Consider the following 9,150-nt stretch of genomic DNA (forward strand, 5'->3'; position numbering starts at 1 on the left):
CCGTATCACCGTCCGCTTTCAGAGGTCACGTGCAACAAGTGCCAACAGAAGGGTCACTATGCCAACAAGTGTACCAACCAGAGGCGTCTTCCTCCTCCTCCTCCTGTCAGATCGGCAAGTACAGTTGTGGTCAAGCACAATCCCAAGCACGCCAAGGTCAATATGGTGAATGTAGCTCAGGCAGAGGACTCGTCAGATGTGATCATGGGTAACCTTCCGGTTAATGATGTTCCTGCAAAAGTTCTTTTTGACACGGGTGCATCGCATTGCTTCATTTCCAAACTTTTTGCATCAAAGTATGAGTGTGATTATCAGTATCTGCAAAGTTCCTTGCAAATTGTGTCACTGGGCAAGCAGATGACAGCTAACACCTGCGTCCCTGAGGTTACTATCACATTGGGTGACTACAAGTTCCTTTCTTCCCCAATTGTTCTCGGTAACTCGGATATTGATCTTATTCTCGGAATGGATTGGCTTTCTAAGCACAAAGCACATCTTGACTGTGCTGCCAGGCAGATTCAATTGACTCATTCGTCTGAGGATGTCATTGTCTTTGCCGCTCGGGATAATACCATCCGGTTGTTTTCTCTCAATGAGAAGGGTGAATTGGATGCTATTTCGCAGATTCCGGTTGTTTGTGAGTATCAAGACGTCTTTCCAGAAGAGCTCCCAGGAATGCCTCCGCACCGGCCAGTTGAATTCGTTATTGAACTTGAGCCTGGCACGGAACCTGTGTGCAAACGTCCTTACAAGCTCGGACCTGAAGAGTTGAAGGAGCTGAAGAAACAACTCGATGAGCAAGAAAGATTGGGTCTCATTCGGCCTAGTACTTCTCCGTGGGGTTGTGGTGTTCTTTTCGTGAAGAAGAAGGATGGATCGAGTCGACTTTGTGTTGATTACCGTCCAGTAAATAAAAAGACCATCAAGAACAAATACCCACTTCCCAACATCAATGAGCTGTTCGAACAACTCAAGGGTGCTCAAGTATTCTCCAAGCTTGATCTCCGTATGGGTTATCATCAGATTCGTATTCGTGAGCAAGATATTCCCAAGACGGCGTTCAGAACAAGCTTTGGTTCATATGAATACACCGTCATGTCTTTTGGCCTCGCCAACGCTCCTCCGACGTTCTCTCGCATGATGAACTTCATCTTCAGCCCCTACACCAATGACTTCGTTTTGGTCTATCTCGACGACATTCTGGTTTTCTCGAAGAACAAGGAAGATCATGCCAAGCACTTGCGTTTGGTTCTTGACAAGCTCAGGGAACATCAGTTCTACGCCAAGTTCTCCAAGTATGAATTTTGGCTCGATGAGGTTCTTTATCTTGGTCATATCATCTCTGCCAAGGGCATTTCCGTGAATCCTGAGAAGGTGTCTACAATTGTGAATTGGGAACCTCCTCAGAACGTAAAGCAACTCCGCAGTTTCCTCGGTCTCGCAAGCTATTGCAGAAGATTCGTTGAAAACTTTTCTAAGATCGCCAAGCCTCTCTCAAATCTTCTTCAGAAGCACGTCAAGTACGTTTGGTCTCCGGAGTGTGATATTGCTTTCAACACTTTGAAAGAGAAATTGATCACTGCTCCAGTTCTGACTCCGCCTGATGAAACCAAGCCGTACGAGGTCTTTTGTGATGCCTCTCTCCAAGGTCTCGGTGCTGTACTGATGCAAGAGAAGAAAGTTGTCTCTTATACCTCTCGCCAGTTGAAGCCTAATGAGAAGAACTACCCCACTCATGATCTCGAGTTGGCGACAGTTGTGCACGCTTTGTTGACTTGGAGACATCTTCTATTGGGAAGGAAAGTGGATATTTTCACTGATCACAAGAGTCTCAAGTACATCTTCACTCAGCCTAATCTCAACCTCAGGCAGACTCGATGGGTCGAAATGATTCAAGAGTACAATCCGAGTATCGAGTATACTCCAGGCAAGGCTAATGTGATTGCTGACGCTTTGAGCAGAAAAGCATATTGCAACAGTCTGATTCTCAAGCCTTATCAACCCGAGCTTTGTGAAGCTTTCCGCAAACTTAATCTGCAAGTTGTTCCTCAAGGTTTCCTCGCCAATCTTCAAGTTTCTCCTACCTTGGAAGACCAGATTCGCCAAGCCCAGCTTCTTGATGATATGGTGAAGAAGGTGAAGATTGGTATTGCAAAGAGTCAGTCCAAGTACAAGTGCTACCGACTTGATGACAAGGACACTCTCTTCTTCGAGGATCGAATTGTTGTGCCCAAAGGTGAACTTCGTAAGGTGATCATGAACGAGGCTCACAACTCTCTCCTCTCCATCCACCCTGGTAGTACGAAGATGTATCAGGATCTCAAGCAAGCTTATTGGTGGACTCGAATGAAGCGCGAGATCGCTCAATTCGTGAACGAGTGTGATGTCTGCAGAAGAGTGAAGGCAGAACACCAAAGGCCAGCAGGTCTCCTCCAACCTCTTGCCATTCCAGAATGGAAGTTTGACCACATTGAAATGGACTTCGTGACTGGGTTTCCAAAGTCCAAGCGTGGCAATGATGCTATATTCGTCGTCATCGACAAGCTCACCAAAGTGGCTCACTTTCTGCCTATCAAAGAGTCAATCACTGCAGCTCAATTGGCGGAACTCTATACCTCTCGTATTGTCTCTCTGCACGGTATTCCTCAAGTGATATCTTCAGACCGTGGCAGCATCTTTACCTCCAAGTTTTGGGATTCTTTTCAGAAGGCCATGGGCACCAACATCCGCTTCAGCACAGCTTTCCATCCTCAAACAAGCGGTCAAGTCGAGCGTGTCAACCAGATTCTCGAAGATATGCTCAGGGCTTGTGTGATTTCTTTCGGCATGAAGTGGGAGGACTGTCTTCCTTATGCTGAATTCTCATACAACAACAACTTTCAAGCAAGTTCGGGCAAGGCCCCATTTGAAATTCTGTATGGCAGGAAGTGCCGTACCCCTCTCAACTGGTCTGAAACCAGTGAACGTCAGCTGCTGGGCAATGACCTAATCACAGAGGCAGAAGAAATGTGCAAAGTCATTCGCGATAACCTCAAAGCAGCCCAATCCCGCCAGAAGAGCTACTATGATAGTAAGCACCGTGATTTGGCTTTCGAGAACGGAGATCATGTTTACCTTCGTGTCTCTCCTATGAAAGGTACTCGTCGCTTCGGTATCAAAGGGAAGCTTGCCCCCAGATATGTCGGGCCTTTCAAGATCGTCAGCAAGAGAGGCGACCTCGCCTATCAACTTGAGCTTCCTTCAAACTTTGCAAATGTTCATGATGTGTTCCACGTTCTCAGCTTCGAAAGTGTTTCAAGACTCCTGACCGCACCGTCAACTTCGAGGACATTGAGCTCCAAGAAGATCTCTCTTATTGTGAGCACCCAGTTGCTATTCTTGAAGAGACTGAACGCAAGACTCGCAACAAGTCAATCAAATTCCTCAAAGTCAAGTGGTCTCACCATTCCGACCGTGAAGCTACCTGGGAACGCGAGGATCACCTCCGTTCTGAGTACCCGGAGTTCTTTCAGTCCTAGATCTCGGGACGAGATCTTTTCGTAGTGGTGGAGTGTTGTAACGCCCCAGATATACTTTCCATATTTGTATCCAACTCTTGCCGTCTCCGGCGCTAAGTTATATTTATTTCTCGGGTTCGGATCTTTGTCTCCATGTGTTGTTTTTGTTTTCTTGCATCTCATATCATGTCATCATGTGCATTGCATTTGCATACATGTTCATCTCATGCATCCGAGCATTTTCCCCGTTGTCCGTTTTGCATTCCGGCGCTTCGTTCTCCTCCGGTGGTCATTTCTAGCTTTCTTTCGTGTTTGGGAATTAAACATTTCCGGATTGGACCGAGACTTGCCAAGCGGCCTTGGTTTACTACCGGTAGACCACCTGTCAAGTTTCGTACCTTTTGGACTTCGTTTGATACTCCAACGGTTAACCGAGGGACCGAAAAGGCCTCGTGTGTGTTGCAGCCCAACACCCCCCAAATTTCTTCCAAAACCCACCAAACTCTGCTCCATGTCCTAGAGCGTTTGATCACGATCGCGTGGGCGAAAACCACACCTAATTTGGACTCTCCTAGCTCCACTTATGCCTATATATACACCCCCCCTTTCGGATCTCAGATTCCTCCCCGTCCTCCTCTGAAAAAAAAGGAGATCCAACTCCTCCCGCCGTCGCCGGACACAACCGCCGCCGACGGGCATGTCCGGCCTCCCCGTCCGCCGCCACGTGTCGGCCTCCTAGTGGCCGCCGCCCGGTCCCCAGTTCGCCGCCGCCCGCGGGCCCGCGAGGCCCGTGAGGGGCCCCCGCGGCCCGATCCGCCGCCGCGCCTTGTTCCGCGCCCCGCCGCCGTCTTCTCCCCGGCCGGCCGCCGCCGCCGCCCCAGCCGGAGGTCGCCGCCGCCGCGGGCACCTCGCCGGCCACCGCCTCCTCCCTCGCCGCCGGCCACCACGGGCCTCAAAGCCGGCGAGGCCCCGGTGATCCTCGGGCTCTGAGAGCCTCGCCCGATCCAGATCCGGTCGCGTGAACAGTAAACCCTAACCCCCGATTTTTTTTGCTAAGTCCCGAAAATTTTGATCCAAGTAGCTTTGTTTGAGGTCCCGTAACTTTGCAACCGTAGCTCCGTTTTGGGCGTATGATATATCAAAATCTTCGCCTCGACATGTACATCATTTTATTCCATTGCATCATTTGCATTTGAGGTCATCTTGATGCCCAAAATGCTGTTAGAAGGCGGCTTCGTGAGTTAAATTGCAGATCCGTTAGTTCATCATGCACTTTTGTCATTTTTGCCATGTTTAATTCGTGCATGATATGCCTGTGCCCCTTTGGGATGAATTGTTAAGCATTTTGTCTTCTTTCCAGAGGTGCCACCCATGCATTTTTTAGGATGTGTGTGTTGTCTTGTGCAAGCTTGCGAAGAGAGGTACCTGAGAATGCAGATTTCAGGGACTTAGTGATTTTCACTAAGTCTGGGATATTTTAGTTCATGATGCTATATGTCCAGCTTGTTTCCTAGTGATCCGTGCCTCTTTTGAGAATGATCAGTAAGGGAGTTTTGATATTTATGTTATGCTTTATCCATCCATGTCTTTGTTCGCATATGTGGAGTGCTCTAGGTTGACTCAATCAAGCTCAACTTTTACTTCGTTGTTAATCTGGGCAGATCGTCAACTTGTTTGCGATTTTGGCCGATGCTATTGTTAGTGATCCGTGCATGCTATGCCATTGTTCTTGCCATGTATAGCTTGTATTTTGTTCCTTCTTAATGGATGTATGCTTGCCTTGCTGTGACTTGCACCATGGTGAGTGCATCGAGCTCGTTTACATGCCTTCGTGAGTTATATTTCAGCATGTCTCAGTTTTCACTAAGTCTGGAAACTGATTGTGTTTTAGCTATGTTCGTGTGCCCGTTAATATATTTTGTGATCCCTTTTGGCCCCAGGTCACTTTGGGTGTTTTGTTAAGCTTGTTGAGTAGCTCCATGCCATGTTCTTACTTGTCATATTCAGGTCATGTATCATATTGTTTTGCTGCTCCGAAGAGAGCATCGTGATCTGAAATTTCAGACTAGTGTTAATTTCACTAAGTCTGGAATCTGTTTTGCATTTGCGTTTTAGCCATGCTTGTTTGAACCTCATAATGGATGAATTGGCCGTGGCTCAGTGCTAGTCTTTTGTTAACCATCTTGTGTACATCACTGCCATGTATTTTGTTTTCATGTTTGGTGGCTGTAGCATGTTCATTTCGTTGCATTTAGATGCCTACTTGCTGTAAATCGCAGACCGGTGTCATATCTTAAAACGCTTGCCATTTCCAAACCGTAACTCCGATTCCAATGATCTTTATATCGTTTTCAAGCGATTTCATCCCCTCTATTCAGTGGCACACTTGGTTTTCCAAGTTGATGCCAGGTTCATGCTTTTCCTGTCATATCTTGCATTTCGCATCCCGCATAGCATATCGTCATTTCATCATATTGCTTGGTCTTGCACGTGGTTGATTGTATCCTTGTTGCTAGTTTGTCTTGTTGGGTAGAGCCGGGAGACGAGTTCGCTACCGAGGAGCCCGTTGAGTTTGCTTGTGAGGATCTAGTCAACTCTGACAACTGTGCAGGCAAGATGATCATACCCTCGAAATCACTACTATCTTTGCTATGCTAGTTTGCTCGCTCTTTTGCTTTGCCACTGCTACGATGCCTACCTTTTGCTTGTCAGCCTCCCAATTGCCATGTTGAACCTCTAACCCACCATTGTCCTAGCAAACCGTTGATTGGCTATGTTACCGCTTTGCTCAGCCCTTCTTATAACGTTGTTAGTTGCAGGTGAAGATTGGAGCTATTCCTTGTTGGAACATTTATTTTCCTTGTTGGGATATCATTATATTGCTATGTTATCGTAATGCATCTATATACCTGGTAAAGGGTGGAAGGCTCGGCCTCTCGCCTAGTGTTTTGTTCCACTCTTGCCGCCCTAGTTTCCGTCATATCGGTGTTATGTTCCTGGATTGTTGCGTCCCTTACGCGGTTGGGCTATAATGGGAACCCCTTGATAGTTCGCCTTGATTAAAGCTTTTCCAGCAATGCCCAACATTGGTTTTACCATTTGCCACCTAGCCTCTTTTTCCCTTTGGTTTCCGGAGCCCGAAGGTCATCTTATTTTAACCCCCCCCCCGGGCCAGTGCTCCTCTGAGCGTTGGTTCAAACTAGAGTCCTATGCAGCGCCCCCTCGGGGAAACTCGAGGTTTGGTTTTAGTTGTATGGAGCGCTCATCTGAGTGTGCCCTGAGAAAGAGATATGTGCAGCTCCTATCGGGATTTGTCGGCACATTCGGGCGGTGTTGCTGGTCTTGTTTTAACCTGTCGAATTGTCTTGTTGTACCGGGTTGCCGAGTCTGATCGGTGTGTCTCGGGTGGAGGGCTATTCCTTCGTTGACCGTGAGAGCTTGTCATGGGCTAAGTTGGGACCCCCTGCAGGGATTGAACTTTCGAAAGCCGTGCCCGCGGTTATGGGCAGATGGGAATTTGTTAATGTCCGGTTGTAGATAACTAAAACCTTAATTAATTAAAATGAATTAACTGAGTGTGTTGCCGTGATGGCCTCTTCTCGGCGGAGTCCGGGAAGTGGACACGGTGTTGGAGTTATGCTTGCGCAGGTTGTTCCTCTAGATTCTCGCTCACGCCTTGCCTCCTCTTCTCGCTCTCTTTTGCGGATAAGTTAGCCACCACATATGCTAGTCGCTTGCTGCAGCTCCACATATATTTGCCTTATCCATTCCTATAAGCTTAAATAGTTTTGATCGCGAGGGTGTGAGATTGCTGAGTCCCTGTGGCTCACAGATACTATAACTCCAGATGCAGGTCCAGGTGATTTCGCTCCAGGTGACGAGTACGAGCTCAAGTGGGAGTTCGACGAGGACTCTCAGCGTTATTATGTTTCCTTTCCCGATGATCAGTAGTGGTGCCTAGTTGGGGATCGATTCAGGGCCTTGTCGCACGTTGGGTTATTTTCTATTTTGGCACCGTAGTCGGGCCATGAGTGTTTGTTTGATGGATGTTATTTATGTACTCTGGTGTGACGTGGCGAGTGTAAGCCAACTATGTTATCTCCCCCTTTTATTATGTATTACATGGGGTGTTGTAATGATTGCCTGACTTGCGACATTGCTTTCAATGCGGTTATGTCTCTAAGTCGTGCCTCGACACGTGGGAGCTATAGCCGCATCGAGGGCGTTACATACGAGCACTTTCGCAGGGTCGTCAAAAGTCATATGAAGAGTGTTCTATAATTTTTTAGAGACGGAGGAACCTATGCACATGAAACTGCACACTCCATTTGCGTTTGTTGAAATGCCTTGTTTTAATTTTAGCCATTCAAACTGTGAACCAAAATAAATCAAACACCGAACCTTAATTCGAAATTGTTTGTTCTTATAATATGGGCCAAAATTCATTGCATTTGCATACAATCCATGACTAAAAATATCATTAAACATCATTGGCAAAATACTAAGCTTGGACAATGTCGCTATTCAACACTGCTAGCTACTCCCTCTGTAACATAATACTATAAGACATGAAACGTCTTATATTATGTTACGGAGGGAGTATCTACTATTTGATGTTGTCTAGTCCTCATCATCGAGATGGTTGAGCATCAAGCGAAGAGCTAAACGGTGGTCGATCTTGCGCTTGCACTTGGCCTCTTCAAAGGAGCAACAAGCTCAATCTGTTGTTTCTCCTCTAGCTCAGTGGTGGCCGCGGTGTTCCTCTGCTTTACAGGCAGAGAGCTCGAGTAGGACCCAACCCGATTGGGTCCTCGGACACGGGCTCGTCGTGGACGGGAGGACAGGGGCAAGGCGGAGTCCTATAGTGGCGCGTTGCAGGTGGGGGACCATCACGACGGGAACAGGCTCATCCACAAGGAAGATGGCACGTAATCCAACGCAACCGTCATTGGAGCCGCCAACGCCACAGGAACGACGGCGGGAGGAGGATGCTCCAGTGGACACGACCAGTGCGGCGTGGGGAGAGATAATGTCGCTCGCATGCGGCATCAGGGACAACAAATTGTTATCGTCGAGCAGGTTCGACCAATAGGTCATGGGGCGACATTGTGGTGGTGGGATTGTCACTGAGAGGGGAGGAGATGATGGTGGGGTTAGGGTTGGCTGGGTGTGAGGTGTGCCTTGCATTTATAGCTGGGAATGGTGGGTGGCACGACGGGAGATGATGCCACATGGTGGACTTCAGAGGGCTCACCAGCAAAAATCCATGGGCTGGGTGCGCCAATGATGGGTAGTTCATCGTCGATGGTTTACTATGCCCATGTAAGTTGTGTGGGCGGCTGTGCCACGGAAAGCGGATAGGAGGAGAGAGGTGGAAGAAGGTGAAGTTGGCTACGTGCTCATATCGAGAGCGTGCTTCATAAATTATAGCGATCCAAATGCATATGACGACTCTACTAGAGTACCATTTTGTGTGTTGTTCATCATAATAGCAGTTGTTATAATGATCGGTCACATATGGTGCATTTGATTGAGTTGCTCTAACCAACCTTTCATTCTGAAGTGCATTTCTACATATGTTGCCTCTTCTAAAACATCTCCCCTATGTCTTCGTATAGGACTTCTCTACAAAGATTATTTCCCCGATCGTTCA

This window comes from Triticum dicoccoides, chromosome 3B (genome assembly GCF_002162155.2).
Source record: "Triticum dicoccoides isolate Atlit2015 ecotype Zavitan chromosome 3B, WEW_v2.0, whole genome shotgun sequence".
Classification (NCBI taxonomy): Eukaryota; Viridiplantae; Streptophyta; class Magnoliopsida; order Poales; family Poaceae; genus Triticum; species Triticum dicoccoides.